Genomic DNA, 23,760 nt, shown 5'->3' on the forward strand with positions numbered 1-23,760 from the left:
TTATATATTAAACTTCTTTTTATTTCAGAATCTGCTTTTACATTTTACTTTTTTTCTGCATTGGGTATGCTTTTATTTCTCTTAGTTTATTACATCTTTCTAGTACTTAGTATATTATCTTTTACCTGTGAATGTGCTATGCCTTATTAAAAGGTTGGAAGGTAGATGGTTATTTCATGGAGTAGCCCATCCTTTAAATAAGGGGGCCATATATTTACTCTCTGGAGGTCCTGAAACAGACCTCCCTGTGTCCTTTAACAAAGGACCTTTATTTCCATCTATTTGCTTCTGTGCTTCACAGGAAGGAGAATAGAGATACACAGCTCAGAACTTTACAGCATAAGTTCACCTACACTGACGGCATAAATGAACTGCTGACTATGAGGCATAGGGAATGACAGGTCAAAAATCTTTGTTTTTTATTGTCTACCATCACTTAGCATCAGACATTCATAATATATTACTATCATGGTGTTTTAGTATAATAATAAAAGTAATAGTAGTAACAGATTATTAATAAATGCTTACTATGTTCTATATTAAACTGTGGCTCAACATGTGTTTATATCATGCTTTATTCTTACAGTATCCCTTAAAGGTAGATAGTATTTTGAAAACACATCTATATATGTATGTGCGCATTTATGTATATATGTATGTATGTATGTATGTATGTATGTATGTATGTATGTATGTATGTATTTGTTTGTTTATTTATAAATGAAAAAAGTGAAGTTCAATGAAGCAATGCAGACTTTGGAGACAGGTATACCTACATTGGAATCTTGACCTTGACAGTAGTCAGCTGTGTGATGATCCTGAACAAGGACACTTGCTTTTATGATTTATTTGAGTCTCAGTTTTCCCATTTCTTAAAACTAAGGCTTTTAAAAGACAGCTTACATGGAAACAGTGAAGATTAAATGAGTGAGGCTTGTAGAGCACACGGTCTTCTCCTTGGGTCTGCTACTGTGTCATTGCTCAAACTCCTCCCTCCTGCACCCCTTAAGAGCTGTCCTCCTGGCATTGTCTTACCCACTGAAACAGCCAAATTCCTCAAGAGAGGAATTGTGGAAGCTGTGTACTTTGAGAAAATCCCAGGCTCGCTTTCTTTGGAGGCCGCAGATGCCAGGACGAAAGGAGATGGCAAAGGAGTACCAAGCCTTGATCTCAGTCCACATTTGGAGACCTGAGTTTATTCATCCTTCCTGAACCTGCGTCCTCAGTTGCTTCCTTGATTTACTTTTCCAAATAAGAGATAGTTCTGGCAAGGGGAGTCCCTAGAGAGATGGAGGAACAGAATCTATCAATCTAAAGAAATCTCTCTGGACCAGGCTGTTGCACCACCCTGTTTTACTTTTCCTAAATCTTGTAGCTTAAAAAACCAAAAAACAAAAAACCCCCCAAAACCTGAAATTTTGGCAGTACCCAAGAGTTTGTGCTGACCTTCAACTCCCTCTCTCTAATGTCATCCTCCTCCTAGCCTTCTCTCTGTCCGTCTCTATCTCATCTCTACATGAACCTCTCTCTCTATATATGTGCACTTACATATATATATATATATATATATATGTGCACCTACACGTCTATACATACATATATCTATCTATACATAGTATCTATACATCTGTATCAGTCTATGGATCTATGTATTTATCATCTATATGAGTCATGCATAGGTTATTGGTTCAAACAAGGTGGATATCTGTCTCTCAGGTAAGTCTGAGTTGGTGGTGGTGCAGGAGCACAGATTGTCTCTTCTTCATGAGTGATTCTTCTAACGCATTGCACCTCCCTTCAGGCTGAGTCCTAACGTCAAGGTTGAAAAAAGCCCAACTCCATCACATTCTTTTCCGGCTTATTGAAAGGTAAAAAGAGTGAGAATAGGACAATCTGCCTGCTTTTAAGAGTGTGGCTTGGAACCTGGATGCATTACTTCTGCCCAAGTCTCCTTGGCAAGGACTGCATCACGTGGCTGCATCTAAGCACACAGAGGCTGAGCAAAACAGGCTTTCACTGTGTGCTCTGCCCAAAGAAATCTCAGAGGATTTTCTAACTAATGAGAATGGAGCACAGATAGTGACGGCGGAGCAGAGGTCATCAGTATTCTCTCCACACTATTAGTAGAAGGAGGGTAGTCCCACCAAGAAAAGGTCACTGCAGCTGATTTAAAAAAAGAAAGCAATTGACAATGAGTCTTTCCAACAGGTCTTTGGAATTAAGCTAAATGGAAAATCTATTACTTCCACTAATCTGCTGAAAAACAACAAGAATAAACAAATATTCTCGTTTTCAGGGCTCTGTGTTTGCCTGGCACAATGCTAAACACGTAACAGGCATTATCTCATTTATTTCTTACAACCTTACACGATAGACATATCTTCCTTTTCATTTTATAGCTGAGAAAGCTGAGGTTTTGGGGGGTTAACTGCCCAAGCTCACACACCAAATAAGTATCAGAGACAGGATTTAATGTGTGGCTGATCCCAGAATTTTAACCCCAATGTTACAGCCTTCCCAACATATCTTGTTATCCATGTGATTTCCTTCCGCTCAAATACAGTATGATCTCACTTTTATGTGTAATCTAAAAAGAAGCTCCCAAAATGAAACTAAAAAAACCACACCCCCAAACTCAAAAGATACAGAGAACAGATTGATGATTGCCAGAGGTGGGGTGTGGGGAGCAAAATGGGTGAAAGGGGTCAAAAGGTATAAATTTCCAGTTATAAAATAAGTGGGTCACAGAATATAATGTACGGCATGGTGACTATAGTTGATAGTGCTGTACTGCATATTTGAAAGTAGCTAACAGAATAGATCTTAAAAGTTCTCATCACAAGAAAAAAATTGTAACTACGTGAAGTGATGGACGTTAACTAGAAATACTATGCTGGTCAGTTCACAATATATACAAATGTCAAATCATAATGTTGTACACCTGAAACTAGTAAAGTGTTATATGTCAATTATATTTTTATTAAAAAAAACCCTTTGGTGAGCTTAACCATTGCATTCTAAAATTCAATTTATGCAAAGAAAATGTTGTGACACAGTAGACAATAATCCTAAATCTATTAAATAACACAGTCTTCTGGCTTATTCTGGCTCAACCCTCAATACTATTTTTTTTTTAACCTGGTGACTTGATACCACTTTTGTATGATTTGATATTAATTTTAAAGGAACAGGAGAGATGGCCTTCTGCCACAGAGAAGACAGTAATATATATATAGTCCCATGATCATCTATTTTGATTATGTGGCTTTATTATTTAAAAAAAAATTCAAGATTGGCCTCCATGGGAAGTTGTTCTTTGTAACTACACTGAAAAAACCAATTACATAAAACTAAAAGCACCGTCTTAGGCAGGCATTTTCTGACACCAAGAGTCCGCATTCTGTAATTGCACAAAGCAAGTCAAATAGGTTAGTTATTTTGCATTTAATTCTTCCTGCTAGGGACACAGGAAGACTGTGCTCTGTAGAATGAGATTATCCACGGGAGACTTGACTGTGTTTCTTGAGACACTGGTGGGATATTGCTACAGCTGCTTTGAACATCTTCCAGGCCTAAGTGTTTGGTGGAGAATTCCGGGGACTCGGTGGAATTTGTTCAAGTGCTGGAGAAGGGCCAGAGCTGACTCCTGAAGGCAGTCCTGACTTTGTCAGCAGGACTCAGGTGGCCCATCTCCAGGGCTGAGGCACCCTTCCCTTCTGGGGGACACGGCAGCCACAGCAACACGCACTGATCGAGCACCTCCTTTGGCAGGCATCCTGCCAGGTGCTGGTTGGGCTCCCTAAATGCCAGCTCTGCCATCTGCTCTCCTGATTACACGGCAGATGGGTCCTTTAGCAGCCAGCACTGGACAATCCTAGTCTCCTGGTCTTCCTCAGAGTTCACCCTCCAGTGGTTAGTTCTTCACGTCCTACCAAGGGCCCAGCTGAGAGGAGCGATGGTGAGAGGAAGTCGTCGGCACAGTCTTCATCCCTCTCCCTCCTCCAGGGGTCTGGCATTCTGTCATCCAGTCACGGCAGCCTGGTCCCTTGCAGGTTTATACCTCCATCCACCAAGGTGCATTTTGATTCTTCACCTTGCTTATTTTCCTTTTAAATTAGCAGTCATGATAAGAAACCGCCCTTTGGAGTTTAATACTGCATTTACTACAAAACAGTTGAAGACATAAATACAGCAAATACCTGTTGAGTGTATATAGTGCACCACCCAGAGTGCTGGGTCCCTGAAGAAGCCGTGGACCCTGTGGTCATCACTGCGCTGGCTGTGCAGTGGGGCATGTGTGGTCTGAAAGCACCAAGGAGGGAAGGACTGATTTTTTGTCTTGGAAAGTCAAAGAAATTCATTGAGAAGGTAACATTTCAGTTGGATTTGGAAGGATGTATAGGAGTTTTACAGGAGAGTGTGGGGAGGATAGAAGAAACTTTGGGCAAAGGATGGAGCACGTGTAAAGGCATATTATCTCAAGGACCTGACATGGCCAGGAGAAGGGAAGAAATTCAGAGTACCAGGAGCATATGGTGTTACAGGGGGGCCTGGAAAGTTTGGTACAAAAAGATAGTGAAGACCTTTGTAGACCTGCTAGAGTTTAAAGATTTCATCCCAGTCACTCAAAGATATAACAAAAATATATAGAGAGAAATAAATGCAGGGAGGCAATTAAGTGAGAGGGAAGGAAGCCAGGTTGGAGCCAGCAGGAGAGATGAAAACTTACACTTGGTTCAAGATCCATTTCCGTGATGGCATTTACCTAGGGACTGTATTTTTATAGTTAACGAAAAAGCAAGGGTTATTTATTATATCAGCCAGTTCATCTAAAATCTTATGTAAGGCATCATTGCACTATTTAAACTACTGTGCTAAGAAAAACTTTGTTTCAATGGAGGAGCTGGCTCAGAATCAGACAAGGCTCAAGCAGAGCTATCATTTGGAGATTTACTTAGGACATTTCCTGTGTCGTGAATTCCTATTCATTTTTTATTATATTATATCATAGTACAGATCTTTTATTGCAAGTTGATTTCCTAGTGAGATGAAGTTGTGTGTGATTAAATATAAATAAAAATAAAATACAGTACTATAGATACTATATATGTACGTACACACATCATATACAAAATGAATATATACTTTTGTGTTTGATTTTGGTTAATGAGGGCATTTTTTTTTTAGTTCCTCTGGGCCCTTCAGAGATGGGCCTCTGTTTTTAAACACTGGTTTCCCTGCAAAATTCCAGAGCCTGGATATCAGCATGTCAATAGCTAATATCTGTAGTGCAAGTAGTAAATAATTTTTGAGAGAAAATACTTGTGTTTTATTTATTCATTTATTTATTTACTTGATAATTGTGCTTGGAAACTCTTGACCTAGCAACTCTTTCCAGAGATCTAAGAGAGTGTACAAAGTCCGAGCTGGCTTATACTAATCTATTATTTTCTTCAGCTTGTTGTTAAAATAGAATGCTTTATGCTCTGGCCTGGAATCTTACTTGTACTTCCCCCAGGGTACCAAGTCATAGTACGATGCAGAATCTCATAGAGAGCTTCACTGAACTTAGCTTTTCTTATCTTGAATGAAGGAAAATGGTGACCCCTGAAGGGACATGCACATATACTATTTGGTAACCTTATTGTCTTAATTAATATCCTTCCCCCATCCTATCTCTGAACTCAGTTAACTGCCATTCTTCCTAAAGACAACAACTTAGTCACTACTTTATGGAGAGAATTTTCCATAACCTTGAATAGGTTAAATTCACCTTAGTGTATGCCTCCACAGCATCTTGTACCAATGTCTCTTTTGTAGAATTTATGACCAGTAAGTTTACATTTATGTGAGTGATCTTTTGCTTAAGACTGACCTCCTCCAAAGGTGTGAGTCTATTCATTGGTAGTACATATATGAGGAAAGATAATGTAGGCTGCCTTATCTTTGAGCAGCTTGTTACATGTAAAATAAAGTGGCTTGTTTACACGTCACAGGTCACTGCTGAGAATTTTAAGGTGGGAAGTATTGACTGAGACTAGAGCTAGTTTCATATGTTGAGGGTTAATGAACTAGGTCCTTTCTTGGCATATGGAAATAACTGAATAAAGCATGGTGCTGAGATGAAAAAAGACCTGGGATGTGCCGTGGCTTCCCAGGCACATTCTTTCTGTTTGGAGTCATTGCAGTGAAAATGCTCATTCACTTGACCTTCTTGGACCCCTGGTCAACAGAGAGCCCTACCCACAGGCTGTCCTGTTTCCCTGACTAGGTGTCATCTGTACCATCTCCCACTAATATGGTGGTGTTACATTAGTGAGCAGGCAGCATGCTGGCCCAGTGGAAAGGGTGCAGATTTTTGAGGCAGCGTGACCTGAGCTCAAGATCTCTCCAGGCCTTGCAGTGATTAACTGAAAGGCCTGGGGCTCGTTCTTTATCCTCTTCAAACTTTAGTTTCTTTTTTAAAAAATTTTCAATTTTTTTTACATTTTTTCATTGAGTTATAGTTATTTTACAATGTTGTGTCAACACTAGAAAGTGTAGAGCACAATTTTTCAGTCATACGCAAACATGTATATATTCATTGTCACATTTTTTTTTGCAATGAGCTACCACAAAATCTTGTTTATATTTCCCTGTGCTATACAGTATAATCTTGTTTATCTATTCTGCATTTTAAAATCCCAGTCTGTCCCTTCCCACCCCCGCCCCCTTGGCAACCACAGATTTGTATTCTATGTCTATGAGTCTGTTTCTGTTTTGTATTTATGTTTTGTTTGTTTGTTTGTTTGTTTTAGATTCTTCATATAAGCGATCTCATATGGTATTTTTCTTTCTCTTTCTGGCTTACTTCACTTTGAATGACATTCTCCAGGAACATCCATGTTGCTGCAAATGGCGTTATGTTGTTGGTTTTTGTGGCTGAATAGTATTCCATTGTATAAATATACCACCTCTTCTTCATTCAGTCATCTGTTGATGGACATCTCGGCTGCTTCCGTGTCTTGGCTATTGTAAATAGTGCTGCTGTGAACATTGGGGCACAGGTGTCATTTTGAAGTAGGGTTCCTTCTGGACATATGCCCACGAGCGGGATTCCTGGGTCATACGGTAAGTCTATTCCTAGTCTTTTGAGGAATCTCCGTACTGTTTTCCACAGTGGCTTTCCTTGCTTCCCTCTCCCACTCAATGATTTAGATGTCTTCTTTTACAATTTTGTGTTTATTCTTTTTGTAATTCATGGCAGTTATCTCCTTTCCAGTTATGAGTTTCTCATTTTTGTAGCATCCTGCTTCTTTTCTATTTAGAGTAAACCTGTCAATATTTCTTTTAGCATGGGTTTAGTGTTGCTAAACTCTTTTAGTTTTTGCTTCTCTGTGAAGATCTTTTATCTCTCCTATTCTAAAGGATAGCCTTGCTGGATAGAGTATTCTAGGCTGTATCTTTTTTTCATTCAGGACTTTGAATATATCTTGCCACTCCCTTCTGGCCTGTAGTGTTTGTGTAGAGAAATCAGCTAAGAGCCTTATGGGGGTTCCTTTGTAACTTACTCTTTCTTTTTCTCTTGCTGCCTTTAGGATCATTTCTTTATCCTTGACTCTGGCCATCTTGATTATGATATGTCTTGGTGCGGGTCTGTTTGGGTACTTCCTGTTTGGGACCCTCTGAGCCTCCTGTACTTGGATATCTGATTCCGTTAGGTTTGGGAAGTTTTCAGTCATGATTTCTTCAAATACCTTTTCAATCCCCTTTGTTCTTTCTTCCCCTTCTGGAACTCCTATTATGTGTAGATTGGCATGCTTTATATTATCCCATAGGTCCCTTATATTGTTTTCATTGTTTTTTTATTTGTTTTTCTCTCAGCTGTTCTGATTGGGTGCTTTTTGTTGTCCTGTCTTCTAGGTCACTTAATCTTCCTCTGCATTATCTAGCTTGCTTTGTACAGCCTTTAGGTCAGCTCTCATCTCAGCAAATGAGTTTACTAATTCTACTTGATTCTTCTTTATAGCTTCTATTTCATTTTTGACATATTTTATATCTTTAAACACTATTTCTTTTAGTTCCTTCAGTACTTTGATCACTCCTTTTTTGAAATCTTGATCTAGTAGGCCATCAATGTCTATTTCATTGATCATGTTTTCAACGGATTTCTCTTGATCTTTTGATTGGGAGTGGTTCCTCTGCTTCTTCATATTGCTCATATCTCTCTGGCACTGTGGTTTAAGGAGTATCAGTTATCTAGTTCTCCTGGAGACGGTGTGCTCTTAATGATTTTATCAAGAGGTCTTTGTGTCTTCACCCTGTTTTGCAAACTCAGCTTGCTGTTTCCAGAGGCCCTCTGTTGGAGCCCTTGTCTGCGCTGCCCCCAGAGGCTGTCGGCTAGCAGATCGTGCCCCCTCCCAACACTGGGTAAGGTGCTGAGCTCTTACCTGGTGGGCGGGCGGGTCACTCCCCCTCCCGATGCCGCAGTCAGATGCTGCACTTGGGTGAGGCAAGTGGGTGGATCACGCCCCCTCCCAGCACCGTGGTCAGGAGCTGTGTTCCTGCCAGGAAGGGGGGTGGCCGCCTATCCTCTCCCAGCGCCGGTCGCTCCGCTGCTCTGTGCAGCTGCCCGCTCCGCCTCGGGTCAGCGTTCCGAAGGCGGGCTCGGGGAAGACCGTGGAACGGCCCCGCCTCTGCTCCTTGCCAAATCTCAGCTCCTTGTTTGTCTTGGCGGCACAAGTTCTCTGAGGTGCCAGGGCAGAAAGCTCCTATCTGCCTTGGGCTGTAAACAAGCCTCAGTCCTGCCCAGGAGGTTGCGGAGCCCCCAGGTGCGGATCAGGTCTCGGCCCCGCCCCCGCCCGGGCGCTGCGCACAGGAGGAGATGGCGGCTGTGGCTGCACCCCGCCTCTCTTCTCACGAGAAGTGCCAGTAATGGTGGCACAGGTCTGAGGAGACAAAGGCTACGGCACCCCTCCCCTTAGGGCACACCAGCCGCGTTGCTTTGCTTTTTTCGCAACTTATGGGGGACCGAGGTTGTTCTGCTCCGTATCCCCTCCCAGCCATGGCGCACAGCCCCCTGCAGTCCCCCAGGGCCGCCTCAGTGCAGCCGCCCCCATCCCCCGCCCTGCTCCAGCGGCCTGTCTTGGCCCCAGCTGCCGGCTTGCGTCTCGGGCTGGGTGTCATAGGGACCCTTTTTGCCTATTTAACTCAGTTCTAACAGTCAAGGGGTGCTCAGGGCAGATTTGAGCCTCAGAGGCTCCCCCTCTGTCCCGCTGGCCTCTCTGTTGGAGGGGGGGAACCCAGCTAACGAGCACCAGTCCTCCTTTGCCGCTCCCTCCCCGCGGGAACCGTCCCACACTGTTTTGCTTTTTCTTCTTTCTTTTTTCCTTTTCTCCTACCAGATTTTTGGCATCTTAGTCTTTTGAAGAGGGTGATGTTCTGTCGGAGTTTGGCAGGTGCTCTGATTGGCTGAGTAGGTCCGTAGATGTGAGTTTTGGTGTATTTGTGGGAGAGGGTGAGCTACAAGTGTCCTTCTACTCCACCATCTTGCTTCTTTCTCCAAACTTTAGTTTCTTCATTTAAAAAATTGCTGTAATATTTCTTACTTAGCACTAATGATTAAAAGGGCCAATGTCTGTAAACCACTTAACACATCACTATTATCATTATTTTCAGGATGGCATTAATTTTCAGAAGAAAAGATTCTAAATTAATTGAAAAGTATACTAGAAATATTTCCATAGGTATCTGGGCAGTCTTGGTAAACTATGACAAACAATAGAATGATTAGTTAATTTCTACTTGCATGGAATTGAATGCAGAATTATATTTAAATAGTAAGAAACTTAACATGTGACATTCTTAGCCAAATATCATCAGGAAAAGATTGTTTCCTAAGAATGTTGATATTTAAGGAAATACACTCTTTTTTTTTGTGGACACAAGGGGTTTTATTATAGGCCAAATAATCATTGGAATGCTCTTGATGGAAAACTATAGGGAATGAGATCTCTGGAATATGTAAATGCAGTGCAGACAGGTCAGGTAGAGACTTACGCTGGTGAATATCCCAGGTCTCAGGATGGGAGAAATCCAATTTTTCCCTAAAACTTGCGACTAGGCTGAGATCCCCATCCTGCTGCTGGTGCTTAAGAGTAAGGAGGACGTCATTTGACTTCCTTGTCCTCGCCAGAGGTTCTTGCTCCTGGGTTCAGCAAGGACAAGGTCAGGTGGAGGGTGGGGATGGGGAACGCTGTGTGTAAGCAGGGGGTTTTGGCTACTGTCACTGCTCCAGATGTGACACAGGGACCAGAGGGCTCCTCTCACCAGCTACAGGTGGAGCTGTGGGTGGAGCCACGTTAAGTAGCTGCAGTGAGAAGGATGGAGATGCTCAGCTCCCAGGTTTTCTCTGTTACAGAGCAGAGTCCCCCCCCCCCCACTTAAGTGCTTGGTACACCAGCTGTGCACTAGACCCCCACGTGTCTTCAAGGGAAGTGATTCTCCTGCCTTTAGGCGCATTGCTTGATGTGAGCAGAGCCTGAGTTTCTTCTGAAACATGGAATCTGCTCCCACAGTAGTGATGGTGCTGGAATGATCTGGCAGAGGCAGAGCAGATTTCACGTATTTAAGAAGGGTAATGAGACTGTCCTTTCCTGGCCTATGTGTGGTATTCTAAACAGCGAACCAAGGCACCTGCTAAGATAAGAAGTTTGCTGGGGAGCTGATGAGTGATAGCTGCTCCGGTACGTTCATATTCTTTGGAGTCTCAGGGTACATTTTCTTTCATTGAAGAAAAATGTGTCACATATTCTCCTTACTGCTTAGTTCACGTACCAAATTCCCCAGAGGCTTTTCCCATTTTAGCTTAGCTAACTCTTAAAAGAAGTAGAATGTAGCAAAAGTAAAATATTGCCAATTATTACTATGTTTTAAGTTTTAATGTTTTGTTTTGTTTTTGTGTTTTCTTTGCTTTGTTCTCATCACTCTAAGTGGGTCGTGTCTATATTCCTGGCAAAGCCACTGACAAATAAAAGAATATAATCTGCCTGTTTGGGCTACACACGTTCCCTGTATCCCTGTGTATTCATCTATCACTGTTTTTAATACAGCAAGTTGACGACCTCAATGGTGATTAAGATGATGTGTGTTATATAAAATAAGCTGAAGTCAATGAAACCCAGAACGAAAGGCTCCTGAACATCCCACCAGAATTGCCCACCCTGTCTTTAGCAACCTCACCCAACCTTCAAGCTCCAGGACAAATGTCTCCAGCCTCAGAAAGTCTTCTCTGCCCTCCATAAACACATCTTTTTTTTTTTCTCCATGCTGTGATCTGGCTCATCCTTTTCCTGCACCACTCATTTGGCAGTTATTTCCCATTCTACATTGTGGATTCCTTGGTTGTGTGCTTAGAAAAAAATACATTGTAACCTCCTAATGCTCAGGACATTTTATTTTTTTAATAAAACAAAATTTTATTTCCACCCTTCCCAGCACAAATTGGAACCCAAAATGTATGTTTTGTGTGATGATGTTTCTCCCTGTCTTGTTGATTAGTTGAGCACCTATTCTGTGCCGGGGATATGATGTGAGAAAGACACAGGTGATCTCCGCCTCTGACTGGAAGTAACTTCTTCCTTCTTCCCCTTTTACAGTTGCATGTTGGGAAGTAGAGTGGGGGGATATAAGAAGAGGCTGGAAAGGAAAGAAAAGTGGGGTAGTTGAAAGAAACACGATGAGCGTTGGAAAGCACATACATTGTCCCCGTTCTCATTTCCACAGTAAAGTTTTAAAAGTTGAAAACACTGGCTCTGGAGTAAGTCCCTGCCTGGGTTCACATACCCACTCTGCTTTCTCTCTGGGTGACCTTGGAATTGTTACTTAACCTCACTGAGGCTCAAGTTCTACCTTTAAGAGTCCACAACATCAAATTAGATGAGGTTGGGTGCCTAGCTCACAATACCTGTTTAATTACTGTGAATGGGTATTAGTATTATTATGATTATTATTAGCAGCTGTTATCTTTACAGCATGTCCAGGGTTTCTTGGAATAGTGGGGAAGCAGCCCCGGCTGGGAATTTGCTCAGAGGCTTCCTTTCCCCAGTGGCTGGCTTAGGCTCCCTGAAAAAGTCTGAAGGGTGTGCTGGAACCTTCCATCTCATTTGACAGCTATGGGCTTCCCAGCTCACCTCCTGCTGGCAGCCGTCCTCTTGACCACAGTTAGCCTTACTAGATGGGAGAATATTCGAAAGAAAGCAATGTCATCTCCTCTTTGACCTCCTGGTTCAAAGTTTACTTAGATCTGAAGGGAAAAATCCTGTTCAGTATTTTGTGGGTTAAACTTTCTTGGCTAGAACTTTGTTTTCCCAGATACTAACGAAATGGATTTTCTTTCTCCCCTACCCTCTCTTGTTAATAGGGTGCTGAGAAAATTTTGTCAATGAATGAATCAGGAGAACTGCAAGACCTCTTAACCAAAATTGAGGTAATTGTGCTTTTAGCAACTTATTTTTAGTAATCAAAATGTTCAACACATTCTGATGATAATTGAGTTTCCCTAATTGAATTTTTCCATGCGTGTTCTTAGAAATATGTAACAAGATACGTGTAGCAGCTTTAATTTGCTATCACCTGCCAGTAGGTTTGCTCCAGCTCCAGTGGCTTTAGTGCTAGTGTGTAACAACCTCGTAGTATTAGGTGGGAACTCCAGGCAGCTTTATCAGAGCCCAATTCTCTGTAACAGAGATGCTGATGAGGTACTTCAAGTCAGGCCATTGTCTTGAAGCACATACACAAATTTTCATTTAAATTATTTCATTTTCCCCATGGCCCAACTCATTATTTCTGAAGATTACAGAAAAATTGATTTCTCCCAAGGTGCACCTTTTAATTTTGTTCCTATACTTATAATGACAACATCTGAGAAATACTTATTTAAATATAGCATATGTCAAATCAGAATGCAACGAGGAAGCCCTTAATACCTCTCTGCTCAACTATTTTATCAGCCTATTTCTCTCTATGTGTAGGATAAAATATATATATTTTATAGTCTGAACTAGGACACCTTGAGGGTGAAAAGGGTGCATGGATAATTATTCTGGGACAACAAACATGAACCAAGATGTTCCCCGGTGAACTACGCAAGGTGGTTATGTGGTGTCTGTGTGCCACGACCAGCTCTTTTTGGTCCAGTTTCCTTTGCTGACCTTGTTTCTGATTCTCTCCCACTCCTTCCACTCTGTGGTTTATTCCTGCCCTTCCTTTGTGCAAGCTGCTCTGTCTGCCTAGCCTGCCCCTGTTCCAGTTCCTCATTTCCTCCTACCAGCTTCAGGGCCCACCTGTAGTAACACCTCTTCCCCACATTATTCCTGATCGCTCCCAACTTTGAATTCCTGTATCTCTCTTTTTCTTGGGTGCTTATCAAAGTCTTTTAATTTTTGTATTACTTTCCTTTGGGCATTTGGTTTATGCCCCAAATGAACTCTATGCTCCTTGGTTTTAGGAATCATGTTTTATTCATATTGTAGTCTTGCCCAGAAGGACAAACACAATGAGAGTGTGTACTTGATAACCTAAAACTCCTTTTGGCAATAACATCTGTATAGATGGGGTCCCTGTACTTTTGTCCCTTTACTCCAACTCCATGAAGCTATCAATTTGGGTTAATATGTATCTTTTTAAGTCATTTAACTTGGTTCATATGTATTCTATTCTCTGCACATTTTTATATATTTATACAAATAATGTTACACAATATACCTAATGGTGTTTCAAACTATTTTCTCTAGGCACTTGTGTTTAAGAGCCATCTATGTTGCTATGTGAACATTGAATCCATTTCTTGTATCTGCTGCATACTTCTCTATGATGGTGCTGTTGAATAGAACTTTCTTTGATGGTGGAAATGTTTTATATCTGTCCTAACCAAAATAGTAGTCACTGGCTGCATATGGCTATTGAGCACTTAAAGTGTGGCTAATGTGACTGAAGAACTGAATTTTTAATTTTGTTTAATTTTACTTGATTTAAATTTAAATTCAAATAACCATGTCTGGCTAATGGCTCCTGTTTTGGACAGAGCAGCTCCGTGAAGCCCACCCACTATTTTTTATCTACCCACCTTCCCCAGATGCCTTCCAATTCCTCTCTCAAACAAACAATGCTGTAAGGAACAGCCTTGAACATGTTCCTTTGTGGATTTCTCTGAGAGTAGAAATTGCTGGATAACAGCTTATGTACCTCCTGAGCTCTTCAGGTAGTGCCAGATGGCTCTCCATTATAGTTGTACGGTTATGAACACTCCCTCCTGAAGAGAAAGGGATGTCATGTGTTCCCACATTCTTGACAATATTTTACGTTGTTCTCTAATTTCTGCCAGGGTAGAAGGTATAGAGGTACATTGCCTTATCATTTTATGTTTTTCTGATTACCATGGGGTTTGGGCATTTCAGTGTATGCTTTTTAAATTTTCACATTTCTTCTTCTTTAAGATGTGTATTCTCATCCTTGCCCATTAAACGCCTTGGAATTGTCTTTTTGTTGTTGTTGATGATGATTTTTAGAAGATCCTTCTATACTCTGGGTATTAACTTTTTGTTGATTTTAGCCATTGTCAGTATTTCCTTCTCTCTCTTCAGTTTCTTTCATGGTGTCCTTCATCCAACAGAAATCCTCTGATATAATCAAATCCACCACTTTTCCTTATGCTTTGTGCTTCTGAGTTTTATTTATGAAGTATCCTTCTGTCTTAAGGTCACAGAGATATTATACTACATTTTCTTCTATTAAGTTTATAATTTTCACATCTGGTTCTTTTGTTCATGTAGAATCCATTTCTATTATCTTATGTACGGTGAATTAGCTTCAACATCATCAATTAAATAATCTATTATTTCCTATTGCTTGTTATTTCCAATTTCATATTATAGGAAATCTCCATATCTACTTGGGTCTTTTAGCTTTCTAATCATTCCATCAATGTATTTGTTTTGTGTTGTACCTGGTATCATACTGTTTTTATTTCTATGGTTTAATAGTATCTTTTAGAGTCTTATACAGTGAATGTCCCTCATTACTCTTCTTTTTAAAGATTGATGACTGATTTAGCTATACATGGACTTTATTTTTGAATCTATAATTCCTCAATTCTGCAACTTGATTAACACCACCATGCTATATATTAACATAACCTCTCTCTTTTCCTCATCTCAAAGAGTTTTGGAAAGGAGATTATATTCTCTTCATTAAGTCTGTCTCAATTCTACAGATGACATAAATAAGCCACAAACATTTAAGACTGTTCTTAATGTTGAAAAGAATGGTATGATACTGGCTTCTACCATTAGTAGGAATTGGAAGGTGCTATAACTCTGTTGGACTGCTTTGCCCATACAACAAAACTAGAGAATTTGCAGCCGTCCAAAAAAGCCCTACTCTGCCTGTGAGGGTGCTGGGGTTTAAAGCAAGTCAACCCAGGCAAAGGTATTAGCCCTGGAGAAGCAGTTGGAAGAACCAAGAAAGTGGAAAAGACAAGATTCAGATCCAAAACTCATTCTTGGCTTTTGGCAATGAAGCAGGGTTAAGTATTCCTGAGGCAGGAAACACTGGAGTCTTTACTAAATGAAAAGTAATATTCTTGGCATTGTATGTATTAAGTTATTGAAACCTTGCAATAATTCTCCAAGATGTGTTCTGTTATTACTCTTGCTTTACCGATAAGGGAATGGAGGCAGAGAATTAATTCATTTGCTCAAGACCTTACAGAGAGTGTTTGATTCATGGTTCTAATCAGTCTACTCCATGATCTTAACCACGAATCTATGCTGCTGTCACTCTCAAATTAACTGATGTAGGTATCTGGGAAATTTGATCATACGTGGCAGAAACCAAGACCCAGGTGAGGTGTTTACTGGGAGGTAGAGAGAGTACTAGGACCAGGGAACAAACTGGATTTTAACACTTGGCTCTTATACTAGTAGTGGCATCATGGAAGATGGGTAAATTGACAATAACTTCAGAGAGAAACCAGACAGCTCCTACCAAAATCTAATTTGCTGTTACTTGGGTGCTGCCTCCTAGACTTTAACTGCCCTGGTCTTTGTAATTCAAGCCCCAGTTTTCAGCAGTTATAATGGAGAGGAAAGAGGCTTAGCAGTTACAATTAAGTTATCAGACATGGTATCAGCAAATCATTTCAAGTTCTCTGGCCCAAGAATTCTAGTACACATCCCACACAAGTGAAAGCTGCTCCGGGAAGCTGAGTGGGCCTGGCTCACTGATGAAGATTGTCAGTGGCCTCAACATCAGGAGGCAGCAGAAGCTGGTGAAATATGGCAGTAGCTGGTATGAGACTTGGGTGCAACAAGGCTAGCTGCACCGGTGGGGATTCTGCTCCTGAAGCAGTTTGCCAGGGATCCTCCCAATAAAGTATGAGCTCCATGTGGACCCAGATTCTCGTCTGTTTTGTTCTGTTCTTCACCTCTAGAGCCTAGGATAGGAACTGGGAAATCATGGGCACCTAATAAACATTCGTGGAGTGAGTAGATGAATGAATCTTCTTTCATCCCACGTGTTTTTTTTTTTTTTTTTGAGAAGGCAAAGCAGTTACTTGATGAAAAAGAAGAGAAAAGGAATTATTTTATGCAAGAGAATGCTTGAATGAAAAGAGTGAATAAAAACACCATTTGGGGGTAAATTTTATTTATTTATGTATTTATTCACATTACTAAGCAAGCTAAAGAGCAAAAGCGAAGAGGTGTCTAAAGATTCCCCCCAGACAATAACCAAGATGGCAGCTGATCCTGCTGATGCCCACACAGAGACCAGACGCACCCTGAGATATATTAGAAATGTATTGGCAGGTACTGGATTAAAGATCTCAGATGGTAGAGAAACTCTAAGTAAGCTTTGGATTTGCTATTTTTTTAAAACATAAGCAAACATTTTGTTGTCATTGCTAGTGAGGTTACCAACATAGTGTCCAGTTTCTGTAATTTTTTTCTTTTAAAGTCTGATTTGTTTTTCATGAAGAACAGGGGTAAGATTTCCAGCTTCACGCTGAGGATGCTGGCCATGGCTCTGGCTGTCTGAGCAGGGCACTGGAGCTATCAGAGACTGTCCTGACCCTCCCTGGAGAGCACCACTGAAGGTGATGTTCCTTCTCCGTGGGGTGTGTGGCCACGGCACGTTCAGAGACTACAGCAGCAGAGTACCACCTACTCACCTGGGAAATCAGGCCATGCTGCCTCTCTCTGAAATTGGAACATCTTTTTAAGTAAGATTGTGGCAGTATTCCTGCTGGGTCAGTACTCAGACTCATCCATCAGACTTACACACACTTAGGAATATAAGCAACACATTTCCTCTGGGTCAGCATTTTGTTCAGGGGCTTCTTTCCCAACTCTATGAATTGAGGATGCTAGAAATCCTAATTATCAGGAAACAGTGCTTATTAACAGCTTGGTCAGACAGAGAGGTGTTTATTAGGCACTTAATGAGAATTTGCTGAATTAAATTGTTGAATACAGTTTAAAACAAAATACATAGAGGTGAATCTTCCAGAGGTGGGATTATATGCCAAGTGTGTAGTCTTTGACAATCTGCTCCACCAAGTAAGTCTGCCTCACAGACAATCTAGACGATGGGGTTTATGGTCACAGAGACTCAGATACGTTGCTTCCTGTTTGGCAGAATACTTAAGAGACTTTGTAGCTCTTCTAAAGTAAGATTGGATGATCTGCGGTTAAAAATAAGAAGTGCAATCATTTCTTGATCTTGAAGAAGACTCTGAAGACTCTTGATCTTAGCATCCTCGTTCTATGGTAGATAACAGCAAAAACTCTTTATATTGATGACATTTGAATTTGTGATACAAAGGAAATCCATTGGACAGTAATTCATGAACTCCACCCTTGTTCCCTCATCCCCTTGATCCTCCATTAGAGACACAGGAATTCTTGTGTGCTTCATTTCAATGACTGCAGTATGGAGTGGCCTTTCCAAAGATCACAAATCAGTTTTCTAAAATAAAATTAATATATAAATACTAAAAGCAACATTGTCATTTTTAAAGGGACCCACAAACAGACCAAGGCCATCCTAAAATAATGTCGTCAGAATCTCTACAATGCTATGAGGTCTGCTTTGCACTTGAAGAGTTGTTGAGAAGATTTGATGAGTTAACTCATGTAAAGTGAATAAAGCATTGCCTGGTACATAGTAGCCACTTAATATGATTGTTAGTCATTATTTCAGTAATAAATCTTTATTTTTAGCTGAGAGGAAATAAAGAGAACAAGGAAGTCTCTGGTGTACTGCTATATCTTCTATGCCTCGCACAGTGCCTGGTAATGTGGATATATTTTTGGAATAAACCCACTATATATTTATTTTTTAAAAGTCCCTTGCAATCTACCTCAATAAAGTCAATAAAATAAACAGACAAAAAAGTGCTTCACCAAACATATATGAACAGAAACAGGTAAAAGAGGATGCTTTCTTACTCCTTTTTTCTTGAACTCCACCCCAAAAGGACTGCCTCTGCCCAAACCACTCTTCAGACGAGGGACATTCCATAGATTCAGTACTTTCTAGGGTGCTATTTTCAACCAAGTCCGCATGGGTTCTGGCTTTACTGGACACCAGGACACTGAATAGCTACCCTAGATTTCTTTTTTTTTTTTATTTTAAGTTTTTGAGGGGAGGGGAGGTAATTCATTTTATTTATTTATTTACTTTTAATGGATGTACTGGGGGTTGAACCCAGGATCTCTTCCACTGAGATATAACTTACCCCTCTACCCTAGATTTCTAAATTGTTGAAGGTCACAGTTTCTGTAGTCACCCTCTTCACTGAAAGTGGAAATCTGTTTTGTTGCTACTAATAATGGTTATCGTTAACTTCAGTTATTATTCCTTCCTCCAACCTAGAACACTGTCCAGGTTTGGGGAATTTCCTAGCTCTTTTTCCATCTTGCACTGAGGACAAAACTGTCTACTGAGCAATAAGACTTAAGACAAAGGAGCATCTCACGTAAGCCAGATCTTTCTCCTTGTTGGAACTCTTTTAAATTGGAACCAGAGTTCCAGTATAACAAAAGCACGCTCTGAAGGAGATGGCTAGGAGTGGCTGAGTTATCTACTGTTACTAGAAGAACAAGTAGAATAGGTTGTACTGGATGATGTAACAGGAATAGGATTCCTGGAGGCTGGTGGAGCACTGGGGGAGCCTTGGTGGGTGCCCTCGAGACCCACTCCACCCCCACCCCGACTTCTGCATCAGTCACAGCATTCATCCTTTTAACTGTTTTGCATTTGGGGAATCCCATGTAATATATTATTTGGGGAAAAAATGGATGTAAGTAAAGGTTGAAAACTACCGTTAAAGAGGAAAGAACATAGATTTTGCTCCAATTTCCAAATTTGAAATTCTCTGGTGACCTGAACATTTCTTTTATTCATTAAGAGCCTTTATTGCATCACTTGTGAAATGAGGTAGTCTCTACTACATCAGGTTGGTGTGAGAATTGGGTATAGACTGTAAGGCTGTGTAAGCCATCTTTTTCTTCTCCCAGGTTTATGGCTGACACAGCTAATTTCTCTTAAGAATGGAAGTGGCCTCCGAATCTTTCCAAAACACCAGAATTCACATGGGAATTGAAACACACTTACTCTCCCTCTCTTACAGTGGCAAGACCTTAAACCATAAGGCTAAGAATAGAAGTGTTTAAATAAAGTGACTATATGGATGGTAGAAAACAGTTGTGTCATGTGACCACAGCAATTTAGCTTGAGGCAGCAGTCAATAAAAGTCCCTCTAAGTAAGGATTTGTCAATGAAATAGTGACTAATAAAAACTAACCTTTTTGAGTGGCCAATATGTGCCAGGCAGTGTTCACAAATTAACTTATTAAATTGTCTCTACAACCCTTTAAGTAAAAGACAGTTCTCATCATAGCATTGCATAGATTCTGATGACACTATTTTAGGATGACCTTGGTCTATTTGTGATTCCCTTTAAAAATGACAATGTTGTTTTCAGTATTTATACATTAATTTTATTTTAGGAAATTTATTTATTCTGAATTGTGGACAAGCTACTAGGAAACGATAAAGTCATCAGACAGATTTAACATTTGATATTTTGGCCCTTTGAAAGTAATCTTTGTAAGTCACATTGCAGGCCCATGATATAAAGTAATGTTACTGAACCAAACTTGGTTCCGCTCACCCACCAATCTGCTGACACTGGGTTGTGACGAAGGAAAGTATAGCATTTATTACAGGGTGCTGAGCAAGGAGAATGGGGAGCTTATGCTCAAAAGACTTGAACTCCCCTGTGGCTTTCAGGGACGGTTTTTGAAGACAAAGTGAGAGAGAAGGTCATAAGGTGGCTGATCAGCTCATGGACATTCTTCTGATTGGCTGGTGGTGAGGTAATAGAGTGGTATTTCAGGAGTTAACCTTCTGGTTCCAACCAGTCCAGGGTCTACGTGCTGGTGGTCGGCATGCAGTGAACTTCTTCCACCTGGTGAGGGTCTTAGTCTCTGCCAAAACAACGCAATGATACAGCTCAGGATTTTATCTACAGCCCTTGAGGAGGAGCTAAAGGTCCCTGAGTTTATTTTATGGCTAAAGTATTATTATTTTGTCTTGCTTGACTGTTTTCCTTTGTTTCTGCATTTTCTCACTTCTCTGATTAAATTTGCTCTTTAGAATTCAGGGAAGGCCTAGGGGTCTAAATCTTTTCTATAAACAGGAGGTGGAGGACACACTGAGGATGGGGGAGTCTGTCCTCAGGAAGGCCCTGTAGGGTCCTGCTCGGCTTCAGTAATTTTTAATTTCATTGCATCATCATTTGGAATTCCCTGGGTTAAGGGCCTGGCGTCTGGAGTGAGTGGCATAGCGAGGCAGTGAGTGTAGGAAGCTTCCTTAGCCCTCACATTCATTCTGGCTTTGTTGTTCTTTGTTTGCCATTGCAAATATGTTTATGGAGAACATATGCTATTCAAGAATTTGAAAACATTGAAACATTATACTGGGTGTAAAGATACTGAAATGATTTATACTGGTTGGTAAATAGTTGCTACCCCAAGACTCTCAAGCATCTCTCCTCTTCCCTGACTGCAACTCCCCTATAAGGGTTGCCAGATAAAATATAGGATGCCCACTTACATTTAAACTTCAGGTAAATCATGAGTAATCTTTTTAGTGTAAGCATGTCTCATGAAATACTTGGTACATACTTATATAAAAATTTATCTGTGATCTATCTGAAACTCAAATTAACCGGGCAACTCATTTTTTTAATTGCAGAATTTGACAATTACACTCTGCTTGGTACCCAGGTCTATTTATAATCCAGCACTGATGACTGAAGTCCTGGACTTCACTGTAAGTCCTTTTTCCAGGCCTTAAGCAGCCCAGCATCTGTTCTGACTAGTTGGTATTCTTTTTGTACAAATCATTAAATATTTGGAACATAACCTCTGGCATGGCTCTGATGCATGTCAAGGGTATATATCTGCCTTATCATATTCTTTCTAAAATTTGATAAGAATACCATTACTTATTAAATCTCTTATATTTTGCTTTTAGACTATACTTTTTCTATTGCTTTTATTGTTTTTACCCAAAGTTATTTTTCCTACAGACATTTTGATATAATGCAAAATTGTTAAGCCCAGTACATCATTTTTGGGTCAAGTTCTTGTACAAAGAAATGACAAAAAACCCATCTACAGAGAAACTAAATTGCTACATATGACCTAGATCTAACTTTTTGGAAGAGCTTTGAATCAACAAACGTGACAATGTTCTTTGTGTCATTCAGATTGGCAGCCACTACTTTCCATCAAAGTAATTCTGTGCCACTCAAAATGAGTTGTGACATGGATTTTGCACTCTTGATATAACAACTAAGTCAAACTGTAATTGTAAGTGAATCTTGCTACATACAGAATATACATATCTGAAAAGTGGTCTGGGAATATATAAATTATAAGGCAATCATACAGGGTACTAATTACTATAAAATTATAGTTGTTTCCTGGGGAAAAGTTTCTTGCTGGGGAAATGGTGGGTTAAAACTGGTTAATCAGTTTCCTTTTCAGCTGGATTTTTTGAAGACTTTAGTAAGTATGATTGTGAACCTCGAGAGAAAAGTTGTACGTATGTCTAAGCATGAAAGATATGTTTGAGTGTGCTTGTGTGTGTATATGTTTGTGTGTGTGTGCACGTAGCTACATTTCTCAAACTTATTTTAGCAATTATTCTTGTCACAGACAGGACTGCAAACATTACTGCAAATTCCTATTTTGCAAGTCAAAAACTCGATATTAATTCATATTCTCTTTGTATTCATTCCGTAATGGCTCCTAATTTCCCCCCAGCAGATAGTTTGGGTGGACTCCATCAAAGGTCACATGCTCAAAAAATTAAATAGAAATGTGTATGGATACTTTTCAAAATATCCTTAACATACTTTTTAGTTAATTTCATTATACTATAATGGGTAATTTATGTTTACATGAGGTAGAAAGGCTGATAGCTTTTATGGGAAGTTTTACAGACTTGGATAAATGTCTTAAGATGTCTATGAGTGTTTCTTTAAATATAAAATGAGGACAATGATGCTTGAGTTAGCTGCTTTACAGAAGAAGGTGTTGGTATGTGTGCAGAGTAGGATGAGGGAAGATTCTACATAGTAATGCATTTGAAATTGCTCTTTTAAAAAACAAAGCGTTATTCACATGTGTGATATGATGATGAATCTTCCATTGACAGTGGCCCCTCCACACTCCAGCTTTCTGTTTTCTGATTTTCCAGACTCACTATTAGTGATCTTATGCTGTAAACAAAGACACAAAACTATGAAGAGAAGCTAAGGGGAGAGTTACAGTATTTTTCCTTTAATACAAATCAAGTCTCCTGAATTGTTTGGCTCCCAAATGTGGGTTTTCAGAAGATGGATTTCTTGAAGTATATGCCCTTTACCCTAATATACCAGCCTTTCCAAACCGGGCTCATGCTTTTGATGGCCACCAATGAGATAAGAAAGGGAACTTCAGCTAGCCTTTCCCTTGGCTGTATCGCACACTCATGGTAGGTGATTTCAAGTCCGGTGTGCCAGTACCGTTGTGTGACCATCCCCAGGACAGAGAGATGGGAGGGCTGAGTGAGCCGTCAAGCTAACACATTTTCTACCCTCTCTTGTCCCCCTGCCACCTATACAGAGGGTACAGCATCCACATGAGTGTCCCTCCTGTGGCGGCTTCGGCTTCCTTCCATGCGCCGTCTGCCACGGGAGCAAGATGTCAGTGTTTCGAAACTGCTTTACAGACTCTTTCAAGGCCCTGAAGTGCACGGCTTGCAACGAGAATGGCCTTCAGCGCTGTAAGAGCTGCGCTGGTTAGACAGAGCCGCCACGCAGGCGTGCCTCGTTTCATCGAATGACAGCAATAATGTGATTTGTACTTTTTTTTTAAATGGTTCTGTTTCTGGATTAATCAATAAACTTTGTTTATTATAATTTCCTCTGGAATTTTTGCTGTGACCACTTTCATTGATTTATTAAATAAATGTTTATTCAGCAGGTACAATGTGCCAAGCCCTGTGCCAGGCCCTGGTTTCTAACTGGAATTAATGGAGGGCCCAATAAAATTCCAAGATATCCCCAGTATGGTTCCCTAAATAAGTGTTTGATTTTCTAAAGAAAATATAAAATATAGCTAATGGTGTCTATTATGATGCCACACTATTGTCTAGGGAAGAGTGTGC

The 23,760-nt window shown here is 40.4% G+C and overlaps 1 non-coding gene across 2 annotated transcripts in view; it reads left to right on the top strand.

Annotated features, from left to right (window-relative positions):
* The window catches only part of LOC102515980, a 292,327-nt gene extending 268,809 nt beyond the window's left edge, over window positions 1-23,518 (top strand). Inside the window, exons 5-7 of one of the 2 annotated variants that reach the window (XR_004325929.1) lie at window positions 12,401-12,466; window positions 21,298-21,375; window positions 23,217-23,518. This is a non-coding gene — a transcript (uncharacterized LOC102515980). The remainder of the gene's footprint in view (window positions 1-12,400; window positions 12,467-21,297; window positions 21,376-23,216) is intronic. The other variant, XR_004325928.1, reaches the window with a different exon arrangement.
* The last annotated feature ends 242 nt before the right edge of the window (window positions 23,519-23,760 follow it).

The sequence above is a fragment of the Camelus ferus genome, chromosome 2 (assembly GCF_009834535.1).
Source record: "Camelus ferus isolate YT-003-E chromosome 2, BCGSAC_Cfer_1.0, whole genome shotgun sequence".
Taxonomy (NCBI): Eukaryota; Metazoa; Chordata; class Mammalia; order Artiodactyla; family Camelidae; genus Camelus; species Camelus ferus.